Here is a 27133-nt window from a genome sequence, read left to right as displayed (position 1 = left end):
CTCGCTGGGGTTCAAATGGTTCAAATGGCTCTGAGCACTATGGGACTTAACTGCAGTGGTCATCAGTCCCCTAGAACTTGGAACTACTTAAACCTAACCAACCGAAGGTCATCACACACATCCATGCCCAAGGCAGGATTCGAACCTGCGACAGTAGCGGTCGCGCTGCTCGCTGGGGGCCCACAATACATTAGGCAGGTGTACCGGTGTACAGTCCACAGCTACAGAAAAAGCGATGTCTGACTCGAGTGTTGTTGAAAACACAAAATACACTTGTGATATTGCGCCTCCATTCCACAAGCCACGCCACGGCGTCTGTGCGGAGCAGTTTTTATTGTCGCTATCGTATCCCGTGGTTTCCTGTTAAATTTGCCAGTTGTTTGTGGAAATAACGACTGTCGGTAAGAATCTGTATGAGCTCAAAATTTTCCGAGTTTGCTTTACTGTCACTTCAAGAGATGTCTACGGCATGAATTGCCTCTTAGAATGTGTTTTCTCAGAATCTGAACAGTATACGTCGCCGTGACGCACGCAGTCTGTTTTACGGCGTCTGCCACTGTACTTGGATGTGTTTCTCGGTAATGTTCTCGCGCTGAATAATCGAACCCAGTGCCCTTCTTTTGAACTTCTCTCTGTCAGGTAAGGATCACATACTAGCGAACAATACTAACGAATCGATTCAACGAGAATGTCGTAAGACACCGGTAATTGATTTCGTGATGAAATACGTTTCCTTAAAAGTTTTCCAATGACTCTTCGTCTGATATCTACTTTATCTACAGTTACTTTTATGTGGTTGTTACACTGGAGGTCGCTCCGAACCGACACGCCAAGATATTTGTGGGTTGTTACTGTTTATAACGATTTATCGCAAATTGTGGTATCTTGCTACATTGCAGTTTTCTGGCTATTTATACGCATAAGGAATATTTTTTTCTGTGTTGAGAATGAACAGTCAGGCCTGTATCAAGCGTAGTTTTAAAATCTTCCTTAATTTCGCTCTAGTTTTCTAGCGTTGAGACGCTTCTGTGCAGAAATGCATCATCAGAGAGCTGAGAAGGTCATTAAGGGTCATTAGAGACGGGATGGAGCTCCGATTGGGAGGGGATAGGGAGGGGAAATGGGCCGTAACCATTCATAGGAGCCAAAAATGCATTCACCTTAAGCAATTTAGGGAAATCACCGAAAAAGTTAAAACTGGGGGTTGAACCGCCGTCCTCCCAAATACGAGGCCAGTGTGTCACCACCGAATCGTTTACTGCCGACACTGTCATCCGAACACGAAACACGTTAAAATGTGTATGTGTAAGTCTGCAAGCACCATACAGATGCACCGCACTTGTAGCTAATAAACTGCATCGTACATTCTTTCACCTGGAAATGGGCCACGAGTAAGCAGTTTCTCATGCATTCAAACACTGCACATCCATTCACAAACACCTAGTCACGCAGCTATCTTTAATCTGTAGACTTGTGTGGATAATTGTATATGCAAGTATTGCTCGTCTAAATTCTTCATTTGCGTAGTACCTGTACTTGCTTTACCGTTATCAAAGGAATTTGATATCCGTCTATTTAGTTCACTATACGCATTTCGTTTTAGTGATTTACAACATCGTCGGTGGTCCAGAATTTACAATTTCGGTTTGATTTCTAGAACTAAAAACAGTTCGTTACAAAAAGTACTGTAGAGGGTCGTTTTCTTACAGCATTTTTATGTGATGTCCTGTTACATTCAGAAATGTCGTCTTTTTGCACTTTCACCAGGTCTCTCTGCATCTGGCAGTGATGTTTCTGGCATAAGTTCACTAAGGCTTGCAACAATACATATTTCTTAACGTGAAAGATGATAAAAAAAACACAAACATGCATTCATGCTGAAAATAAAGCTATTAATGATGGTAAAAAATGAACAAGCTTACTGTGACTCACCACAAAAAGTTCACGTGCAAGATAGGCAATATTTTCGAAAAAACAAGCTATAAACATTACATACGAAATGAATAATTTAATACAGAAATGTATCCCAAAACTGAAACCAAAACCAGACAGAAACCATCAGTCCGGCTCCTACCAGCCCAATTACAGGAACTGTGACAAAACCTACAGTGCGACTACTGGCAGCAGGTACACAGAAAACAAGAGTATGGAAATAAACCACTCAACATGCAAGGCGCTTTAAATACGTGTATCTTGGTGCAAGAAGAATAGAAAAAGATATAAACATGATAAAAATCAGTAAAACCGTTTCTCTCTTCACTTTTCAAGAAAGCTACTATATACATAAAGCGCTAACACACAGTAAACAGATGCTTAACGACCAGGTAAATATTGGAAACCAGCCAGTATATGAAATTGTTGAAGATACTGCAAGGAAAAAAATTCAGTTCTCCCTTTACGTTTTACTTCTCCCTCCCCCCTTCTATGTTTCACTTTTACCTCTTCCCTCTCTTTCTCCATCTCAGTGCCAACTCACTCACTGTTCACTACTTTGTACTCATCTGAGCTCCCGTCCCTCCCTCTCCCAATCTATTCTACATTCCTTCACTTCAATTAAACATTAAAAAAAATGGCTCTGAGCACTATGGGACTTAACAGTGGAGGTCATCAGTCACCTAGAACTACTTAAACCTAACTAACCTAAGGACATCACACACATCCAGCCCGAGACAGGATTCGAACCTGCGACCATAGCGGTCGCACGGTTCCAGACTGAAGCGCCTAGAACCGCTCGGCCACTCCGGCCGGCTAAATATTAAAACAAATGCATATGAACATAAATAAAACGACATAACACACCACATATCACAAGGACCGTTTTAGATACAGGGAAAACTAAAACTAACGGATAAGTTGGCAACACTACAAACAGACACACATTTGGCCAAGACAATGTAAATAAACACTAGTGGTGCAATGTTTCCTCGTACTTGGGGTACTGCAAGGGGAAAACAACAATGCAAAACGCAGAAATACTTTGAAAATGATGGAAATAAAAATCTCACTTCAATACGATTTGTGGCGAACTGTTTTAAATGTAAAAAGCAAACAAAAATGCCAATATATTTCCCTCCGGACGACTGATGATATTTTAAATCAATAAATCGAGGCGCATTTGGTAAAATAAATATGCGTTTTTTTGTAGATGCGAAGGCGTATTTTAAATAGCCGAAATAACTGCTAGCCTAGTCCACTACCAGAGTGATTAGAGACGAGAACAGCCTTGGCATGATACTTTAAACCCATGTCAGCAGCGGTGCGTGTGCCAAGACAGCTGGGCGCTGTACGACTTCTGGTGCCCGCGGCGGCTTCTCAGCGCGGTAATCGCCTTACCCTCCGACACGTGTACCGGTTCCTGGCACCCGTCAACCAACCACGTATACCCCCACTGCCCCATATTTTTAACAGATTATGAACTCGCGTCCCACATCTTGTCCGCATTAACAGGGACGTAGAGCACAAGGAATGCGACAGCCAACGGTCGATGAACGACGCAAACATTAATCGTATTTGTAAGTGGCGATCAAACGAAAATCAGACAGAGAAAAACAGTAAGTTAATTATTATTTTAAAAGCAATCGCCATTGCTAACACATTTACCCGACTGTGAGACAAGACGATCAATGCCTTTATGGAAAAATGTTTGTGGCTGCCTGCGGGACCATGATAGTACCCAGTAGTACACCTCTTCGTCCGAAGCAAATATCTTTCTTCAGGTATCCAAAAATATGGGGATAGGATGGGGAGAGATCGGGACTGTGTGGAGGACGCGTAAGATCTTCCCGGAGGAACTTCTGCAGCGTAATCGAAACAACCTTGGCAACATGTGGGCGGGCATAATCCAGCAACAGAATGATTCCGTCCGTCAACATTCCACGGCGCCATAGTTAACGCACAGCGGTCGTGGAAACTTTGCAAAAATTGATGGGCACCATCAAGTCCAAACGCCCAGAACTCTTGACGAACGGTTTCACTCTGTCGGAGGATGATGGGCGGCCACATGTTGCCAACGTTGTGTCGACTATGCTGTAGAAATGTTTAGTGAATGCTCTCATTAAGTAGTGTGATAAGAGAACGCTTCACTTACTAGAAAATAATACGGAACAAGGTGTATCATTCTCAATGCACAGGGTGACAATTACTGAACCACAAGAAATAAAATCGTCATAACTTCTGAACGGTTTGCGGTAGGACATTCAAACCGTACGGTTGGCCGCGAGGCATGGTTGGAATTAGTATGCGCATGGACCTTTCGTTTAGCGACGAAGCTCACTTTCAGTTGCATGGGTTCGTCAGTAACCAAAATAGGCGCACTTGGGGGACTGAGAATCCGCATTTGTCGATAGAGATGTCTCTTCATGTTCAACTGGTGACTGTGTGGTATGAAATGTCCAGTCACGGCATAATCGGTGCGATATTCCTTGATGACATGGTGACTACCGAACGGTACGTGGTTTTGGAAGATGATTTCATCCCCACTATCCAATGTGACCCTGATTTCCACAAGATAGGGTTCATGCAAGACGGAGCTCGACCCCATCGGAGCAGCAGAGTGTTTGATGCCCTGGAGAAGCAGTTTGGGGACCGTATTCTGGCTCTGGAGTACCTAGAGGCCACTGGCATGTGCCTCCATTGGCTGCCATATTCTTCGGATCAGAATACATGCGACTCTTTTTTGTGGGATTATATTAAAGGCTAGGTATACAGCAATAACCGCAAAACCATTGTTGAGCTGAAAACAGGTATTCAGATCATCGACAGCATCGATGTTCCGACACTTCAGCGGGTGACGCAGAAAGTAGGTAAGCGTCTGCGCCACATCATCGCCAATGATGGCAGACATTTCGAACATGTCATAACCTAAATCCGAATATTCGTAGTGACGTTTACACGTTCAAAAAAGTGTGTGTATGGCGTAGTTTGTAACTAATTTACGTTTCTTTTCATATAGTTCAATAATTGTTAGCCTGTACATCGATATCGACAAGAGATTCGTTATCCAGTGTTTGACTGCTATACAGTGAAATACTACGCCGTTTCTATTCCTTCTAGCAAAACCGGTCTCGACCGTGATAAATGCCATTAATACACTGATGTGCAAAACTTAAGAACGAAAGTAACTTTTTCATTTTCACTGCGAAGTAACATAACTCGGTGAAACTTTACCGTATATAGAAAGAACTACTACAGTATAGTACAGAAATACGCAATGAGACGAACAGAAATGGCATTTTTATTCAACGACAAAAATTACACTGAAGTGACGGCGATTCATGATGGTGCTCTGGACATTACAAAATGCCGGACATTGTTCGTAATAGGATGTGTCATCACCAACTCGGACAATAATGCAACTTCCACAACATGCTCCCACGCAGACAAGCAGTTCTTGTGGTAGGGCGTTATATTCAGCACCAAATCGGTTGACAACTGCTGCAATGCGTCTTCCCAGAGTACCCCAAGCGTGCTCGATGGGGTTTAAGTCGGTGGAACGGTCAGGCCAGTTCATTCGCCGAATATGCTGTCGTTCAAGTAGCTGCTCCACCTGTGCTGTTGTGTGTGGTCGCACATTTTCATCCTTTAAGAATGAAGTCAGGACCGAATTTACCACTGGAAAGACGCACGTGGGGGAAGCGATGTCATAATAAAATTGACCGGTGAGTGTACCGCGTTGAGAAATTTGGAGGTGTGTGTGAAGTTAGGGCCGCTCAACATCGAGGTTATCAGCGTGCAAAGGCATATCAGTTGAAACGACTGTGGTTAAAACTCAAAAAAATCTTTCAATAATAATCTTTCTTATAAAGATAACTTTTGACACTCATTCATCTGAATGTAAAGTTTTTACTAATTTCTCCTATCCATACTCATGCCGATTATCGTAAAGAAAATCAATCGTTTTTCATACGTAACAAAATCTAGTGGCCAGCATTGCACTGGGCTGCGCCAGAAAAATTTCTTATAGGAGCAGATATATATGAGTCATCTGGCGACTTCATTGAGGTAAGACTTTTCAGTTTATTCAGAATGATTTTTCAGGGCCATGACGCAGCACTGCTGACGTCCAGATTTACCAGTTTAGATTCACTGTCAGTTAATTATTGATAGGTTACATTACGAGATTTCTATTGAAAGGTCATATATGAGTCACATTTTTATTGGGAGGTTAGTCACCTTTTTAACTGCGAGGTTGCGGAATTTAACTGTTGGGAGGTTACACGTGTCCCCACCTCGCTCCGCATGAGGGTAGGTCCAGCATGTCGAATTCGATCACTTTGGTGGGTCAGATGTTTTGGTGTAGGGAGGCCTGGTCTTGCATGGGCGCACTAACCTCCAAGTCGTTCAACACGGTACATTCGCCAGTCGACGTTGCTGTAAGAATGTACGTCTCCCCCATGCGCGTATTTCCAGGGGTAGATTCAGCACTGACTTAATTTTTATAGATTACATTGCGCGTCCGCATTGAACCGCGTAGGTGGAGCAGCTCTTGGAAATAGAGGATATTCGGCGAATGGACTGGCCTTCGGGATCTCCCGATTTAAATACCATAGAGCACGTATGGGATGCATTGGGGACGCGTATTGAAGCCACGACCACATGCAGCAACGCCGATACAGCAGTTTTCAACCGCGCTGGTGGAGGAATGAAACCCCCTACCACAAGAACTCCTTACCAACCTTGCGTCCAGCATGGGAGAACGTTGCCGACCATGCACTGGTGTTCGTGGTCATCATGTACCCAACTGAGAACCATGTCACGCCATTTCATAATGACTAGGTGACCATCACTAATCGTGCAGTTACCGTCGTTCAATAAAAGTGTCATCTCTTTTCGTCTCATTGCGCATTTCTTTCAGTTATGTGCTATATTATACTGTAGCAGTTCTTTCCATGTATGGTCCAAGTTTCATTGAGCTTTGTTGTTCTGGCAGTGACGCATGATGCGAAAGTTGGTTACTCTCGTCCTCATGTTCTGTTCACCATTGTATAGTAGAGAAGTATGATTTGTAACTGAAATATGTCTACCAGTTTTTCAATTTCATAACTGACCATAAAGTTCGGAAATTTTTATCTAACGCTCTTCTCTTCGTACGGACATGAGGACATTCCAAAATATTTTTGAGGACTCCGCTGAAATGTATTCTCTAGTGTTTTCTCCTCGTACTAAGTTGCTATGAAAGTGGAACAACGCGCAGTCCGTAGCCACGTATTTGTAAATTAAACACTTTGCGTGAGCTAGTACAATTCGTTTTCCTTTACTGATTCCTCGGAAAGAAGACATGCTTCTGCGTGAGTGCAAAGAAAAATGGGAGCACTTCAGAACTGTCTTTGTTCGGAATATGAAAGCTTTACTTATTTGTTGCGTATATAAATTGAATCAACATTTCCTTAGATCAACGTGATTAACTTCCGTACTCTTGCATAGTGAATTCTCTCCCGTTCGTATTGCTCTGTGTCAATACGGAAGAAATCAACTGCACTAAATCCCTGTAGCACCATTTAGTTAATGTATTAAAAAATGAATTTCTAATCCGGTTGTTGCAGCCCCTTCACTGTTACAGAAGTATCCTTTATTTTACATTTATCTGGCTTTACAGACAAAGCACAAATGTCCGTTTCGTTTGTGGAGTCTCTATTAATAATACAATACCCTTCCTCTGAACTTGAATTTGTATCAACAATCGAAGCACAGCAAAATATGTTCGAGCGCTGTAACAAACAGTGCTCTTTGCTCTCCAAGATCACATACGTGAACGGAAGTTCCCGTCCGTCCAGCGGAGTGCCGTGTGAGGAACTGCGTTGCTGTCCTGTGAATGAACAGTCAGCGATTCAGACCACTGAACAGTTACGCTCCCTTTGAGTAGCTGTGTTTGTGGAGGCCTTACGTTGTTCCAACAATCGCTGCAAAGTTGCACTTTCTACATGTAGCTAAAACCGACTAGTTGGCGCCATCTCTTCGCTCATGCTTCAACATAAACTACCCCTGGCGCAAAAGTACAATCATTGAACTCCATGAACGTTGTAGACAAGTGTCGGAAACCGATCTCGGTGAACCTCTTGCGGATTGATAAGCTGTCGGAAAACACTGATAAACTTTTCGAGTTGTGACGCTGCGATCGTTACGGCTTGGTAGGGTGCGGGAAAAACGCGGACACCGTGGTAGCACACGATACACAGATTTTGATAAATGAAGACCTAACATCCTAAATGAGCTATGTACCATTTTTTTTAAATCGATTGTATTCACTCTAAAGACGCGAAAGCCATGCGAGTTTGTTGCACGAATCGTAACAGCGACGAACAAAAGGCCTCCTCCATTCTAAACATGCTGGGCAATCAGCGTTGAATTGCATCAGTTTAACTCACGTATGTGCTAGTTGCCATATTGTTCGTCATGTTGTGGAAGTAAGACTTGAATATTAGCAATCGATCTGCAAGAAGTATTGTATGTTCCAATTCTTACATAATCAGGTACGTCCTAGTTACGCCAGCTTTCTTATTACAACTTCCGTGTTAGTGCTTACTACAACAGAGAGGCAATAATGTAATTGTGGCATCAGGGTGAAGGGCCTCGTGGAGCAAACAACATTGCATCACGTCTTTCTGAATTCCACTAAAATACCGTCAATGTAACTGTCAATAAAGAGGAACTTTTGGTTTAGAATGATAACAGCTGTGGATGAAACGAAAACCGCATACTTACATATACAAGCACATGTTCGTAGTGTCTTGGGGACTATTTCATTGTATATAACGTAAGTATGTGGTTTCAGACCCCAGTCTCGTATCTTGTGAAACAAAAGCGCAAGAAGGTAGCTAAGTGTTACATACTTAATGATTTACAAAAAGTAATTATATCGGCACGTGCTTCTTTAGTATTCAACGTATTCAGAATGGAGAAAAAGGACTTCATCAACACAACAAAGCTACACATTCGTTTTGCTGCACAAATTAAAATCACCTCACCTGGAATAGCGCACATCAAAGGAAATTCAGTGACAGTGAACAATGGGAATGTGTACATCATTTTAAAGAAAGGCAAAACTATTGGCGATGTCATTTATACACACCTTTCAGTAGTGCAAATTATTTCACCACTGACTGCTGCAAAAGACTTGCTTGCTATGGTAGCCTTTATACCACAACACCATGATGACTTTTGTTTCGTACTGTCTACATAGTTTAAGATATTTATGTTTAGGTATGATTTGTCAACCATTATAGCATGATATTTCTGTTGCACTTAGCCCATTTAGTCTCAAGTTTTCAATTTTCATTTACTGGACAACGCAAAATTCACTCACCTTGCAGTATAGTTTACATTTACTTGATGATAATAAATGTTTAAAATTATAAAAACGTGCGGGCTGATTTCGTATGTCATACAAGATTTTTTTTTTTTTTTTTTTGTTATCTCAACACATCACTTTTGGTCATTAACACGTCTAGAACGTTAGGTCTTCAAATAGTCTGGAGGAGGAAGAGGTGTTTAGAAGGGGAAGCAAGGAGAGAGCTGGAGGTTCGCAAGCTAACGATGTATGCACTGCCTAAATTTCTCTGTCGCTCTGTTTGAATCCATACGTAGTTTTCTTACTTCTCACTAACAAATTATTCCATCTGTAAGAGCTTTTCTCGCACTCAGCGACACTTGTGCGATCCCATTAACTTGACACTATCGAGAATTAGAATAAGAACCGGGACTTTTTCCGCTTAAAAAGTAAGTGGTTTTCGTGAATTTATAACCTGTAAGAATTCGCTTATCCTTTGACATACGTGAGAACTGCATCGGTAAGGCAACGGTAAAGCGGCACTACTTGCTACTTGTTAGTTTCCCGAATGTTTCTGAGAGAACACCACAGTGCTCATTAGCACAGTTTGGGAACTGCTGATATTCGCCTTGTCGATACGAAAATATTCAGCCGATCGCGACGTGGGATTAGTAACCGAGCTAGCGGTACCAGCAGCTTTAATATCGGTTTTAATATCCAGTAGGAACGTCAATCGCCCGCGTGGTATTACACTAGACTGCTGCAAGTTGGAAACAGACGAAGCAGAAATACTCAGCTCCTGCAATATGAATGTGTTCGCAATTTCTGCATGGCTGAAAATCTGCTGTTCGTTCCATTTGCCTTCCGTACAACTTCCGTTGCTGATCAACATCCACCTATGGAGTTAATTGTTAGCATCGTTACTTACAACGCATATCGCCAGTATGCTTTCAATCTGCTTTCAATACTGAACTCGAATCATGAAACAAAGCCAAATCTATAACGTATTCTTCATTTAGCTTTAATGTTGTTTTGCTAATTCAGCTAACTTGAATAAAGTTTTACTACCGACAGTTTGTTTTACTTTAATAACAATCAACCTCAAGTGAATTCGCAGAGGACTGTCGAATTGTAACAACGAATGAGAACATCTGTAGCGGAGAAATACTACTGATATCAATAAAACGTCTGCTTGTTTTCCAATACATGGGTAACGATGGATGGTCATCTGTTCGCTGGAGCTTGATTATTTATCTCCTGTTCCGGATACTCTCTGCATCATCAAGACATCTTGCCCATAGTCTGTAATGTGAATATGGTTTTCTCTAGCATATTCTGCCTGCAGAACCCGAATCAACCCTCTTACTTGACAGTGGACAATACTTAACTGTTGCGTTAGTAGAGCTTTTTCATTCATTCCGCTCCTCTAGCTGCGCAAGTAAACGCTCTTTATTCTCCGAATGACATAGAAACAAGAGAGAACTGAATCGGCGTCTCTTCAAATCTTCATGTGACTCATTATTCCAGTTGCTGTTCTGATGACAAAGTGTCTTCTCTCCGAGCACATTCCTTACCGTATCTACTGCGTTCCGATCCTGGAGTGAGAGAGGCTACGCTAATTCGTTACTTTCACACACGTCTCTCAAGCTTTAGTGACTGTCCTCGCTTTTTTTAAAAAAAGAAATCAACAGTTTTACCACGTTTTTTTCGTTTACAAAAGCACATCGGACAAACATGAATAGTACCCCCACCCTCCGGCAGATACCATGATGATACAGTGAAACAACGCCTTCAATTTTTGTGATGGCCTCTATACAAGAGGAAGAGTCCATAAATTGTTCAAGTATGCCATATCCAATTGAAGACACTCAATGGGGACTGGATCCCTTAGAGCTATCAAATTGTGGGGATACTGACTGACGTTTGAACCGCTGCTTCAAATAGTCCCGGGCATTTTCAGTCGGATTATGATCGGGTGCTTTAGCGGGCCAGTCAAGACGCAAAAAGAGGGCTCGATTTGTTCGCCAAATCAGGAACGTATGCGTGCGGTCATGTGAACACGGCTGTTGTCATCTTGGAAGACGGAAAATGTAGAAGGGGCAACACCCCTTCGTAGAGATTGTTGGAATGTACACTCATGCTCATAAATTAAGGATAATTCCAGAATGTGGTGCCACACAACGTGGCACTACACAAAACTGGCGCTAATAGCATAGGCACATAGGGAACACACACGACACAGATCTGTAAGTCCACGGTATTGGTGATAAATTGAGAAAAACGTCCCGAAACACATGTGCTACAAAACGCCACTGTTTTCTGCGCATGTACCCCGACATCAATATGGGATACGATCACCATGCACATGTACACAGGCCGCACAAAGAGTTGGAATACTCTGGACCAGGTAGTCGAGCAGTACTTAGGTATAGCCTCCCATTCTTGCACCAGTGCCTGTCAGAGCTACTGAAGTGTACTAGGGGTTTGAAGACGTGCAGCGATATGTCGACCGAGAACATCCCAGACCTGCTCGATGGGTTTTAGGTCTGGAGAACAGGCAGGCCACTCCATTCGCCTGATATCTTCTGTTTCAAGGTACTCTTCCACGATGGCAGCTGGGTGGGGTCGTGCGTTATCATCCATCAGGAGGAAGGTGGGACCCACTGCACTCCTGAGAATGCGGACACGCTGGTGCAAAATGACGTCCCGATAAACCTGACCTGTTACAGTTCCTCTGTGAAAGACATGCAGGGGTGTACGTGCACCAATCTTACCCCCACCCCACACCATCAAACCTCGACCTCCATACAGGTCCCTTTCAAGGACATTAAGGGGTTGGTATCTGGTTCCTGGTTCACGCCAGATGAAAACCCGGTCAGAATCACTGTTCAGACTATACATGGACTCATCCGTGAACCTAACCTGGGACCACTGTTCCAATGACCATGTACTGTGTTCTTGACACCAGGCTTTACGGGCTCTCTTGTGACCAGTTGTCGGTGGAATGCACCTTGCAGCTCTCCGGGCGAATAAACTATGTCTGTTCAGTCGTGTGTAGACTGTGTGTCTGGAGACAACTGTTCCAGTGGCTGCGGTAAGGTCCCGAGCAAGGCTATCTGCAGTACTCCGTGGCAGTCTGCGAGCACTGATGGTGAGATATCGGTCTTCTTGTGGTGTTGTACACTGTGGACGTCCCGTACTGTTGCGCCTGGACACGTTTCCTGTCTGCTGGAATCGTTGCCATAATCTTGGAATCACACTTTGTGGCACACAGAGGGCCCGTGCTACGACCTTCTATATTTGACCAGCCTCCAGTCGCCCTAGTTTTCTACAACTCATAACGTCATCAATATATGTTCTTTGAGCCATTTTCAACACACAGTCACCATTAGCACGTCTGAAAACGTCTGCACACTTACTCGCTGCACCATACTCAGTGATGCATCAACACAAATCTGCGCATGTGGACTGCTGCCAGTGTCACAGTGCGACGACTGCAGGTCAATCGCACCGCATGGTCATACCCCGAGGTGATTTAAACCCGCAAACCGCCCACCAGAGCGTTGTTTCAACATGTATCAGCATTATCCATAATTTATGAGCGTGAGTGTACATCGTGTGGATATAAGGCGTGTGTGGCGGTTCATTTAGTGACACTTGAGCCTGTAGATGTACTTAAGCTCTATATTGGTCACACTTTAGTTAAATGGAAGAGGAGAGAAACCTGATGAGTCGGGCGCGAGGAGAATAGTTTGCTCGATAACGTTTCCGGGGGTGGCTGGTTGCACGCTCGGGTATCAGGGTCCAGTAACGCTAGAAACTGCCAATTCAACCCGTTCTCAGAAATGTTACCTTGCGAGCACTGGAGTTGTTACGGAGCCATAGCGACTGTGGGACCTGGGAAGCTATTTAGCAAATATAGGTCTGACTGCAGCTACCGAACGCAGGACACAGCCAAGTTAAACTGTAGTCGGAAATGTTCGTCACAACGTTTTGTGTCCCCTGGAGTTGTAATGAAACCATAGCGGCTCTGGGAACTCGGAGGCTAGTTTGCAAACCCAGAACGGGCGTGTCGGCAGCTACCAAATGTTACTTTCCCGTTAACCGCAATGGTGTGGTTCCCATACCACAATTATATCGGGAAATTCATCTGGAGTGGGGAGGGAAGGAGTAGGAGCAAGAGAGGCGGTGGGTTAGCAGGGAACTGAGTGACCAATGAGAGCTCGTCGCTGTGATTATTTATGAGACAGCCAATCGAAAGAATGTGAGAGGCCAGATCTGCATATCAGGGTGCATGAGCGGAAAAAGGAGTGAGAGCAGTTGATGCTGGGAGTGTAAGTGTGAAGTGTTGACGACGTCGTGAGGAGTTGGAAGCAGCGCTCACTGTCAAAGGGAAAACACCGCATTTATAGGTGGAAGCAGGTAATTCTGATCGGTCGAAGACTGGGGAACAGGTGGTCAGTAAAATTTTTCTGTGTTTGTGACCGCATTGTCAATATGGAAAACAACCGACGTTCGGTCACTGTTGCAAGTGACCTTCTTCAGGGTGTTTTTGCAGACGGGTAATTTGTGGGTCTTACTAGCTGTCAAGAAGGGCTGGAAGTGTCTACGGGTCATGCAGAGGCTAGATTAAACTTTACTTGGCACAGTGGAGAAGAAAGGGGTGTTTATTAGACAATATAAATACGGAGGCTAGATGGAAGCTTACTTATCAAAGTGTAAAAAGGGCGGAAACATTTATAAAGGATTCGAATAAAATCCTTTTCACTTTTAATTTATATTGCCATGTCGCTTTAATAGTTAATCTCTTCACCTGTACGCGTTTAAGGTCCTATGTGCCGTCATTTCATTTTCAGTGTTTGCCGTAATCTTTGTGTGATGATATGCTAAGTTCATGTACAGTTATCAGTATTTCTACAATGGTTTCTCTGCGGTTCGACGGTCGTCATGAACAGACGCAGGATCTTCGCGACGGTGAAACGGACCACGGATTTCTGCTTACAAAATGATTCCCCTTGTCTCATAGAGTGAACCCTTTATAGTGAGGCTGGCGAGCCTAATAATTAGTTATCGGTGTTGGGGGGATTGGTATTGAAGGCTGCCGAGAGCAGTACCTTGAAATAAGTAGCACACTTAAGGGTGGCACATCGCACATGGTGGGAAAACCCCCCCAAAACAGCACAGAACCACTTTCGTACTGGACAACAATCTTTACACAATCACGGCTTAAGCGCCCTATCGTCCCGTCGGTGCTCTCCACGACTTGCTTCATTTGAAAAGGCTCAACATCGCGAACCACAGTCCACGTGTCCAGTCAGCCAGTGTCCAGTTTCTTTGTTGTTTTGCTCAACGAAGACGTGCAACTTTATGTGCCGCTGTGGCAATGACCTTTTGTGAGACACCCGAATCCATTTCACACAGTTCCTGTCACCATGCCCGATGAGAAACTGTCGAAATAGGCCTGCACTCACTAACAGCAAAAGTTCGTGTCGGGTATGAAACCAATAGTCATTGACAAAGTGTGCCACTCGTCCCCGGCCCCTGTCCGTTAGGATCTTTTTACAAGCACTGTTCTTAATGCCAAGTTAAAGGCTGCGTGTGGCACAGCGTTCCTTGTACAGTAGACACGTTGGACGAATCGCGATGATACAACAACAAATCGGCCAACTTTATTCGTGCTGTGGTCATAGGCACGTCCAAACACGATAGTTCCTTTCAGCCACTATATCACGTCTCGACGTCGACTCGTCTTACTGCGCTCATTCCATACAACTGACCACCGCATAGTTGCCTGCTACGATTTATGTGCGGCAGCTGTGGAGGGTCACGTAATTGCCTCTTAGCAATTACACATCGCCTACGGCGCTAAAAAGAGACCAGTGTGCTGGTTTAAGGAAGGCGACTAACATTTTGTTCGGCGAGCTTACAAAGCAAGGGTTTCCCTCCTACTTATGAGATTTTCCTCGAAATTCACCGTTACTTAGGTGGGTGAACATGGTAGGAAATGGCACGAGCGGGTACCGTGCGAAAGGTTATATGTATTCCTCTTCTACTCTGAAAAATAATACAGTGTTTATAAAGTTTCTCGCCATTTCTTTCTTAAGGCTAAAAAATTTGACTTTTTCGTTGGTAATCATAACAGGAGAAAGAACAGCTGTTGGTGCTGACAGATTGAGAGGAATCTCGTGTGAGTAGGCGCAGGACAATTTCATGCGTAAATTTTACGAACCAACTCCACTAGCCATGTCATAAGAACATGGCCAAAAAATTCACGCACAATGGCTGTGTTACTGACAAACAGCTATCGGGATGACCGGTTGTAGCGGTCAAAACTGTGGAAAAGATTCAGAACACTATTACTCGCAGTCACTCAGCATCAACCAGAAGACTAAGCAGGGAGCGTACGAAAAGACAACTGTAGGATTTGAGCAGACGAACAACGAAGCATATTATAAGAATTGGTACGGAACATGTCAAAGGGAACTGTGTGGATGGAAATGACAGGACCAGACTTGTATAGATCCTTGAATTTTGCTGAAGAAACAGTAATAGGTAACGACCATCTTGACATACAGGCACTTTATGGAGCCACAATTTAATGAGGGTGACATTTTGGATACTGTCGAATGCCAACAGGATGAAACACCTCCATATTTTTCCAGAACTGTTTGGAACTACCAGAACGTCACTTTTCCTGGAGATGGATTAACCGTGCTTTGTCAAAACTTCGGGATCCGCGTTGGCCGGTTTGACCCCAATGAACCTTTCAGTCTGGAGATTTATCAAGTGAAACACAATAATTTTCAAGCACTGAAAAACTGTATATTTGCAGCTGTAGGGCAAGTAACGCCAGGCATGCTAGCAAGAGTATTTAGGGACACACAGGAACGAAGGGGCTTGTGTTTTCGTTTGCGGGTCAATCACAATGAAATGCACTAAGTTTGTATTAAGAAATTTCTCAACGTAAGTTCATGTTAATCATGAGCCGTAATGAAGTGTTTAAGTGCAAAATGGTTAGTGGGTTTATAAACACCTTGTATTTTTAGCAATTTGTACAAGTAAGGGCATACCTCTCTCATACAGGCTGATTCCGTGATGATGTCACAAACATTCAGGGATGATGGCGGAGGATAAATGTATCAATTTGAGGTAGGAGGCCCTTGTCTGGAAATGACCGAATCGAAAATTGTTGTGATAGTGGAATACATGTACCAGTACTGTTGTTGCGAAGATTTTAGGGTGAGCAACTTTTAGAGGTGGTAGCGTGCACCAAAACAAGAAAAAAATCCAGTAAATATGGGCTCTAAAATGCACACCGCATGAGCTATGGACACTTCAGTGCTTGACAGTAGCAAATATCAACAAGTGCTCATAGCTCTTATAAGGTGTGAATTTTAGAGCCCATGTTTATTAGAGATTTTTTCCTTGTTTCGGTCCATATTATCAGCTCTGAAAGTTGCGTACCGTACAGGCTTAGCAATAGCAGTACAAGATCAAATTGATACATTTACCCTTCTCCATCATCCCTGTGTACTGTATCAAGTACTGATATTTTCCATATTTTACGAATGTTAACGAACCGTACGTTCTTATGTTGAACTTAGGGAATTAGGCGCGAGAAGTGACGGGTCGGAGCTGGTGTAGCCAGTTAGCGAGCGCGATGGACATATGAAAGTACAGTATGCACCGAACAGTCTTAGATAATACGACGGGACAGACTATAGGAAATTTGGAAATTTGTGGTAAGATCTTATGGGACCAAACTGCTGAGGTCATCGGTCCCTAAGCTTACAAACTATTTAGTCTAACTTTAACTTACGCTAAGGACAACAGACACCCATGCCCGAGGGAGGACTCGAACCTCCAACGGAGGGAGCCGCGCGGACTGTGACAAGGCGCCTCAGACCGTAGGGCTGGACGCTTATCATCGCAATAAATTCTCTTACAGGATAATTATTCTTTTGAATTAAATATATGTGTGCTCAGTTATGAAATTTTAATCACGATGGTCTGAAGCTATATACACTCCTGGAAATGGAAAAAAGAACACATTGACACCGGTGTGTCAGACCCACCATACTTGCTCCGGACACTGCGAGAGGGCTGTACAAGCAATGATCACACGCACGGCACAGCGGACACACCAGGAACCGCGGTGTTGGCCGTCGAATGGCGCTAGCTGCGCAGCATTTGTGCACCGCCGCCGTCGGTGTCAGCCAGTTTGCCGTGGCATACGGAGCTCCATCGCAGTCTTTAACACTGGTAGCATGCCGCGACAGCGTGGACGTGAACCGTATGTGCAGTTGACGGACTTTGAGCGAGGGCGTATAGTGGGCATGCGGGAGGCCGGGTGGACGTACCGCCGAATTGCTCAACACGTGGGGCGTGAGGTCTCCACAGTACATCCATGTTGTCGCCAGTGGTCGGCGGAAGGTGCACGTGCCCGTCGACCTGGGACCGGACCGCAGCGACGCACGGATGCACGCCAAGACCGTAGGATCCTACGCAGTGCCGTAGGGGACCGCACCGCCACTTCCCAGCAAATTAGGGACACTGTTGCTCCTGGGGTATCGGCGAGGACCATTCGCAACCGTCTCCATGAAGCTGGGCTACGGTCCCGCACACCGTTAGGCCGTCTTCCGCTCACACCCCAACATCGTGCAGCCCGCCTCCAGTGGTGTCGCGACAGGCGTGAATGGAGGGACGAATGGAGACGTGTCGTCTTCAGCGATGAGAGTCGCTTCTTCCTTGGTGCCAATGATGGTCGTATGCGTGTTTGGCGCCGTGCAGGTGAGCGCCACAATCAGGACTGCATACGACCGAGGCACACAGGGCCAACACCCGGCATCATGGTGTGGGGAGCGATCTCCTACACTGGCCGTACACCACTGGTGATCGTCGAGGGGACACTGAATAGTGCACGGTACATCCAAACCGTCAACGAACCCATCGTTCTACCATTCCTAGACCGGCAAGGGAACTTGCTGTTCCAACAGGACAATGCACGTCCGCATGTATCCCGTGCCACCCAACGTGCTCTAGAAGGTGTAAGTCAACTACCCTGGCCAGCAAGATCTCCGGATCTGTCCCCCATTGAGCATGTTTGGGACTGGATGAAGCGTCGTCTCACGCGGTCTGCACGTCCAGCACGAACGCTGGTCCAACTGAGGCGCCAGGTGGAAATGGCATGGCAAGCCGTTCCACAGGACTACATCCAGCATCTCTACGATCGTCTCCATGGGAGAATAGCAGCCTGCATTGCTGCGAAAGGTGGATATACACTGTACTAGTGCCGACATTGTGCATGCTCTGTTGCCTGTGTCTATGTGCCTGTGGTTCTGTCAGTGTGATCATGTGATGTATCTGACCCCAGGAATGTGTCAATAAAGTTTCCCCTTCCTGGGACAATGAATTCACGGTGTTCTTATTTCAATTTCCAGGAGTGTAGTAGAAATGTGTGTGCTGAATTTCGGGTGATTTAGGTCCATTGTTGTGAGCTAGTAGAAAAGAATTGTTAATTTAGTGGAACTGCTAAGACATAGTGAAGTAAAAGCCAAATGTATGCTGCTTGTAGGTCATTAAATGAAGACCTAATTATATTCGATCAAAAACGGTTCGTAAAAATAGTTATTTCATCCGTTTCACCTGATTGTAGTATTTACTGTGATTTTACGGCAAAAACAAGTGTGTGAATGCTTCGGTTAGACGGAAGAGCCCGGAATAATTAACCGATCTGAAGTTAAACGTTCAGTTCGAAAGTTTGTAAATTTTTTTCGTTCATTCGATTCCGCTGCAGCCAAATGCCTACACAGTAGTACGCCATTGCACTACGGCCCGAGACCAACGAGAAATACCATTGGCCTCGACTACGGCCATTCCCGCAGTTTCATGCACGCCGTACGAATAATTATCACAAAAGAAAACAAGTAACGCAACATTACATGAAACACCGAAGTTTCAGAGAGGAGAAGTAATGCGACTGCTCTGCCACAAGGAAGTGATTGTCGGTTTGTGTATATGACAGTGCAACGGTCAGATTACTTATTCAGATTAATGATTTTTCTTTGGTGATCGAACCTTGGAGGTGAATGTATAATTACTGGTGTGTGGCGAGAGACTGAACCTACAGAGTTTACATTAACCTCCTGAAGATTACTTACGTACTTTCCTGACACATGCTTTATAGCTTTTAAACAGTCATAGAAACTGATAACATCTGAAATTCACTCTGTGGAGAAATCTAAACAATAATTTCATGTCAAGAGAACTCTTTGTGACTGCATGAGCGTGTAATTAGGACATATAAACCTATACACCGTCTATAACACAATTATTCAAGATAATTCCGCTCTAGATAGCCTTTCCGCATTCAGTTGGATGTTCACAACTGCACGTCCACTTGTAATTGTGCAGTGGTACACATCAATACATAGACACACAACTAACAACTTCATACTAATAACAATAAGGGCAATACACCTGAAAGTTTGTATCATTATCACAGAATCATCCTGTATATGGACGCGACGCAGCCTTTTTCTGTCTGTTCAACCATTGTAAGAGTAGTGACTCACAATGATGATGATGATAATAAGATGATAATTAGATGACACAGACACACCCATACAACTATTTTTCGAGTGTGCAATCTTCTGACTGGTTTGATGCGGCCCGCCACAAATTCCTCTCCTGTTTCAGCCTCATCATCTCAGAATAGCACTTGCAACCTATGTCGTCAATTATTTGCTCGATGTACTCCAGTTTCTGTCTTCCTCTGCAGTTTTTACCCTCTTAGGTCCCTCTAGTACCATGGAAGTTATTCCCTGATGTCTTAACAGATGTCATATCATCCTGTCCCTTCTTCTTGTCAGTGTTTTCTATATATTTTTTTCCTCTCCGATTCTGGGCAGAACCTCTTTATTCCTTACCTTATCATTCTACCCAATTTCCAAAATTCGTCTGAAGCACCACATCTCAAATGTTTCGATTCTCTTCTGGTCCGATTTTCCCACAGTCCATGTTTCACTAACATAAAATTCTATGTTCCAAACATACATTTTCAGAAATTTCTTTCTCAAATTAAAGCCAATGTTTGATAATAGTAGACTTCTCCTGGCCAGGAATGGCTTTTTAGCCAGTGATAGTCTGCTTTTTATGTCCTCCTTGTTCCGTCTGTCAGGAGTTATTTTGCTGCCTAGGTAGCAGGATTCCTTAGCTTCATCTGCTTTGTGACCATCAATCCTCATGTTACGTTTCTCGCTGTTCTCGTTTCTGCAACTTCTCATTACTCTCGCCTTTTGTCGATTTGCTCTCAATCCATATTCTGTACTCGTGGAACTGTTTATTCCATTCAACAGATCCTGTAATTCTTCATCACTTTCAATGAGGATATCATTAGCGAATTTTATCAATGATATCCTTTCACTTTGAATTTTAATTCCACTCTTGAATCTTTTTTGTTTCTCGTAATTGCTTCTTCGATGAATAGGTTGAATAGTAGGAGCGAAAGACTACATCCCTGTCTTACAACCTTTTTAATCAGAGCACTTCCTTCTTAGTTTTCCATTCTTATTCTTCCCTCTTGGTTCTTGTACATATCGTATATTACCCGCCTTTCCCTACATCTTACCCCTGTTATTCTCAGAATTTCAAACATCTTGCACCATTTCACATTGTCCAACGCATTTTCCAGGTCGACAAATCCTACGAACATGTCTTGATATTTCTTATAGTCTTGCTTCCATTATCAAGCGCAGTGTCAGAAATGCGTCTCTACTGTCTTTACCTTTCCTGCAGTGGAACTCATCTTCATCTAACACCTCCTCAATTTTATTTTCCATTGTCCTATACATATTATTCTCGTCAGCAACTTGAACCCATGAGCTGTTAAGCTGATTGTGCGATAATTCTCGCACTTGTCAGCTCTTGTAGTCTTGTGTGGCTGATATTTTTCCGGAAGTCAGATGGTATCTAGCCAGAGTTATACATTCTACACAAAAATGTGAATAATCGTTTTGTTGCCATTTGCCCCAGTGATTTTAGAAATTCCGACGGAGTGTTATCCGTGCTTTCTGCTCTATTTGATCTGAAATCTCCCAAATAGCGGAGATGCTGAGTCGCAGATAGGCACAACAAAAAGATTGTCACAAATAAGCTTTCGGCCAGCAGGGCCTTCATCAAAAATAGGCGACACACACACACACACACACACACACACACACACACACACACACACACACGCGCGCGCACGCACGCACGCACGCGAACGCAACTCACACACACGACTGCAGTCTCCGGCAACTGAAACCACCATTGTTACATTCCATCCGGAATTTTCCATTGTTTGATTTGTGTCTTCCAAAGCTCTTTTAAATTCTGATTCTAATACTGGATTCCCTATCTCTTCTAAATCGACTTTTGTTTCATTTTCCTATCACAAATGGTTCAAATGGCTCTGAGCACTATGGGACTTAACATCTATGGTCATCAGTCCCCCAGAACTTAGAACTACTTAAACCTAACTAACCTAAGGACATCACACAACACCCAGTCATCACGAGGCAGAGAAAATCTCTGACCTCGCCAGGAATCGAACCTGTTCCTATCACTTCAGACAAATATTACCCCCTCATAGAGGCCTTGAATGTACTCTTTCCACCTAGTCTATATGCTCCCTCGTCTGCATTTAACAGTGGAATTTCCGTTGCACTCTTAATGTTACCAACCTTGCTATTAATTTCACCGAAGGGTGTTTTAAGCTTTCTATATGCAGAGTGTCATTTCTTTTTAGACTTCTTCATTCTTTCATACAGTCTTTTGCCTTCGCTTCCCTGCAGTTCCTATTTATTTCATTCTTGACTTGTATTTCTGTATTCCTGAACTTCCCTGAACATTTTTATACTTCCTTCTTTCATAGATCAACTGAAGTATTTCTTCTGTTACCCATGATTTTTCACAGTTACCTCCTTATTTCTTTCCAAATTCTGTGATTGCCCTTTTTAGAGATGACCATTGCTCTTCAACTGAACTGTCTAAGGAGCTATTGCTTATCGCAGTATCTGTAGGCTCAGAGAACTTCAAGCGTATTTCTTCATTTCTTAATACTTCCGTATCCCACTTCACTGCACATTGATTCTTCCTGACTAGTCTCTTAAAACTTCAGCCTAACCTTCATTGTTACTAAATTGTATTCGCGAGGACGACGGTTCAAACCCGCGTGTGGCCATGCTGATTTACGTTTTCCGTGAGTTCCCTAAGTCGCTTCAGGCAAATGCGGGGATGGTTCCTGTGAAAGGGCACGGTCGATTTCCTTTCCCATCCATCCCTTATCCGAGCTTGTGTTCCGTTTCTAATGACCTCGGTGTCGACAGGATCTTAAACACGTAAGTCTTCTGTATAATACCAAGTAATCTCCTCTGTATAATACCAGGTGTAATATCTTAAGGTATCACATAGAGTACACCACAACTACCAACAATAAGACAAACAAACTGCTGAATACCATGTAGCGTCCTGACTTCCAACACTCCTAGTAATATATCAATACACACAGATACAATAAACATGCTTAAGCAGAAACCATTTCAGATGACAATAGCTGGAGGTTCTGCCGAGATCATTATCAACCAACAAGCTACTGAGACTATATTACACATCCAAATATAGTATAACACTTCCCTATACATATTGCAACTTATTTTCAACATACTCCCTGTATTACATTTTTTTCTTTTTCTTTGATATTTGCATTATATAAACTATATTCTCATCAACTAGGCAGAAACAAATTGTATAGAAACACTTTAACAACTGTTAAGCATTCAGTTCGTTGTAACGTTAGAGAAATTTTTGTATGTTATGTTCTTTGTATTACACTACTGCCCATTAAAATTGCTACACCACGAAGATCACGTGCTACAGACGCGAAATTTAACCGACAGGAAGAAGATGCTGTGCTATGCAAATGATTAGCTTTTCAGAGCATTCCCACAAGGTTGGCGCCGGTGGCGACACCTACAACGTGCTGACATGAGGAAAGTTTCCAACCGATTTCTCATACACACACAGCAGTTGACCGGCGTTGCCTGGTGAAACGTCGTTGTGATGCCTCGTGTAAGGAGGAGAAATGCCTACCATCACGTTTCCGACTTTGATAAAGGTCGGATTGTGGCCTATCGCGATTTCGGTTTATCGTATCGCGACGTTGCTGCTCGCTTTGGTCGAGATCCAATGACTGTTAGCAGAAGATGGAATCGGTGGGTTCAGGAGGGTAATAAGGAACACCGTGCTGGATCCAAACGGTCTCGTGTCACTAGCAGTCGAGAAGACAGGCATCTTATCCGCATGGCTGTAACGGATCGTGCAGTCACGTCTCGATCCCCGAGTCAACAGATGGGGACGTTTGCAAGACAACAATCATCTGCACGAACAGCTCGACGACGTTTGCAGCAGCATTGACTATCAGCTCGGAGACCATGTCTGCGGTTATCCTTGACGCTGCATCACAGACAGGAGCGCCTGCGATGGTGTACTCAACGACGAACCTGGGTGCATGAATGGCAAAACGTCATTTTTTCGGATGAATCCAGGTTCTGTTTACAGCATCATGATGGTCGCATCCGTGTTTGGCGACATCGCGGTGAACGCACATTGGAAGCGTGTATTCGTCATCAGCATATTGGCATATCACCCGCCGTGATGGTATGGGGTGCCATTGGTTACACGTGTCGGCCACCTCTTGTTCGCATTGACGGCACTTTGAACAGTGGACGTTACATTTCAGTTGCGTAACGACCCGTGGCTCTACCCTTTTTTTCCATCCGTGCGAAACCCTACATTTCAGCAGGATAATACACGAACGCATGTTGCAGGTCCTGTACGGGCCTTTATGGATACAGAAAATGTTCGACTGCTGCCCTGGCCAGCACATTCTCCAGATCTCTCACCAACTGATAACGTCTGGTCAATGGTGGCCGAGCAACCGGTTCGTCACAATACGCCAGTCACTACTCGTGTTGAAATGTGGTATCGTGTTGAAGCTGCATGAGCAGCTGTACCTGTACACGCCATCCAAGCTCTGTTTGACTCAATGTCCAGGCGTATCAAGGCCGTTATTATGGCCAGAGGAGGTTGTTCTGGGTACTGATTTCTCAGGATCTATGCACCCAAATTACGTGAAAATGCAATCACATGTCAGTTCTAGTATAATATATTTGTCCAATGAAAACCCGTTTATCATCTGCATGTCTTCTTGGTGTAGCAATTTTAATGGCCAGTATTGTATTTACAAAAGCATTGACAACTGTATACCCACAAGATCGTAATAACGAGTAGTCTGCTGTTAGATTTAGAAGCACCCGACCCACCTTATATTTCAAGGCGGTGGGTTTTTTGTACTGTTAATGAAATAAGTAAATAAAATAAATAATCTCCTCTTCTTCCCTACCAAACTGTGATCTGAGTTTATATCTGCTCCTGGGTACGCCTTACAATGAAATATGTGATTCCGCAATCTCTGACTGATTAGGGCGTGATCTAACTGTGGTCTTACCGTTTCTCCCGGCCTTTTCCAAGTATACCATCTCCTCTTTTTTCTTTTTTTTCTTTTTGTGACTCTTGAAGAGACGAGATTTTATATGAGTGGTGGAACGCGACCGTAGTCCTGCTATTGGGCTAGCAGCGTTTAGAGATAACGAAGACTGAGCGTGTTACGAAGCGGGCCGCCGTTGCTGTCGCTGGGAGGGGAGGCTGGTTTAGCCGAGGTGTCCGCGGCAGCAGCGGCCACCCCCTGCAGTATTTGCCGGCTGGTCGTTAGCGGGGGCGGCGGCGCGGCGCGCGCTGGGCCGCCACTGCCGCTGGAGTCCTCATTAGCGCACCAGACCAGCCCAGCCCAGTCTGGCCTGCTGACAGGCGGCGTCAATGCGACACGCGCTGGCTGCCTGGAAAGGTCTGCCGCCGCGCCGCGGCCGCGTCACCTGCCGGGAGGCCAGCCACGGGCAACGGCGTACATTCCGTAATCAGCCGAGCACTCAAACAAACCTGCGCCCCCTCACCCCGTGTTTTGACAGACCCACTGCTGTTCGCACTCCAGCATAGCAACATGATGGGAGCACCAAGGTAACGGGACACGCCATCTCTTCCACAAGGTGTTCCAAAACTATCTGTAAGGTGGCAACAGCCTTGCACCTTACATGAGTCTATTTAACGTGACACTTTAGGTTTTGTTGAAGTAATACTCTAAATTACGGTGTAGGAAATCTATGTGGAAACGCATTGGCACGCGAGAATTCCGCGATTTTGTAATTATAAGATTTTGCGGAAAGGCAGTACGCGAGACAGAACTCGGCTACGTCCCCGCCTAGCCGCCGATGGCCACAGCCTCAAGCCCGTCTCACAAGGAGCAAGGTTCGCCGCAAGTTTGCGAGATGGCGAGATGGCGTGCATGCCTGCCGGCTTGTAGGGAAAGGAGGCGGCTATCTTCCATGCCGAAGCTCTCCCACGGTGCAAGATCAGTAGCTAGTTGTGTTGTGATCGGCTGCATGTTGTATCGAACGAAGATGGCTGCTTCAGGTACAGATGTTCAGAGCAAGCTGGCGTTATTAGCTGTTTTGGTGCTAAACGGTGCAGAAATGCATGCTAATGAGAGAAGAAGAAAGAAAGAATGGACGAAAAACTGGATTAAGAGGAGAAAAGCTGGAAAGGGGTGTGCTCTCCATGCTTCATAAAGAATTGAGGTTAGTTCGAATAACACCTACTTTTGTTTGAAAAGTATCACCATTTCATTGCTGTTTGACTTTAAAAATACACCAATAATGACTGTTATATACGACTTTATTTTATAGGATAGAAGATCGTACATCCTTTGCAAATTTTATACGAATGGTCGAACAAGACACACGGCACTTGAACTCTTTCGAGTGCTTCTGCACGCAAATGTTTATAAATTATAAATAGTTTGCGCTTTTCACGACGTACAGACACTGTTCTTCCCCGTAAGTACATATCAATGCTTCAATCGCTTCCTTGGACCACTGCGGTGCCATTATTTAATAATTATAAGAACTTCCTACCGTACCTCACAACAGCAGAAAAGCGACTATGCCCGCATCTCGTGGTCGTGCGGTAGCCTTCTCGCTGCCCACGCCCGGGTTCCCGGGTTCGATTCCCGGCGGGGTCAGGGATTTTCTCTGCCTCGTGATGGCTGGGTGTTGTGTGCTGTCCTTAGGTTAGTTAGGTTTAAGTAGTTCTAAGTTCTAGGGAACTGATGACCCTAGATGTTAAGTCCCATAGTGCTCAGAGCCATTTGAACCATTTTTGAAAAGCGACTATCAACAAAGGCTTCCCGCCCAAGCTTTCCGCATCTGACGTCACAAACGAAACGTCTCATGATTGGCCAACGCAGGTAGCACGCAGGGAACCTTACAAGAAAAATAGCACCGGACCTATCCTGGAAATCTTACAAGGTTCCCAGCAAGGTAGCCCACTAGCAGACGACGGAGCCCGCGAGGTAGCCAACGCGCGAGCCAGCAAGAAAACTTACAGCGAATCTTGCTCCGTGTGAGACGGGCTTAACAGTATGAATGGTGAACTGGGGGATTTCTGTAATCCGTTTAGAGAGGCCACAGCGGCCGCCAAACTCTGAAGGACGTGCGGCTGCAGCTGTTCAAGTGTTTACCAAAAACAGAGCAGTGGATAGCTGGATGGGATTTCCTGTGCGTGCTTACGCCTTCGAGTAACTCAAGTGGGGCAGGCCAGGAGTCCCGAATAACAAACTTGCAATGCAAGAATCTGTGTTCGCTACGACGGGCAATCTTGCCGGGAAAATCTTGAGGGGTCTCTTGGGAGAAAACTTCCAGTAAACGTGTTATT

The sequence above is a fragment of the Schistocerca americana genome, chromosome 4, assembly GCF_021461395.2.
Source record: "Schistocerca americana isolate TAMUIC-IGC-003095 chromosome 4, iqSchAmer2.1, whole genome shotgun sequence".
Lineage (NCBI taxonomy): Eukaryota > Metazoa > Arthropoda > Insecta > Orthoptera > Acrididae > Schistocerca > Schistocerca americana.
The sequence above is the reverse complement of the archived record's forward strand: the minus strand, read 5'-3'. Positions refer to the sequence as shown.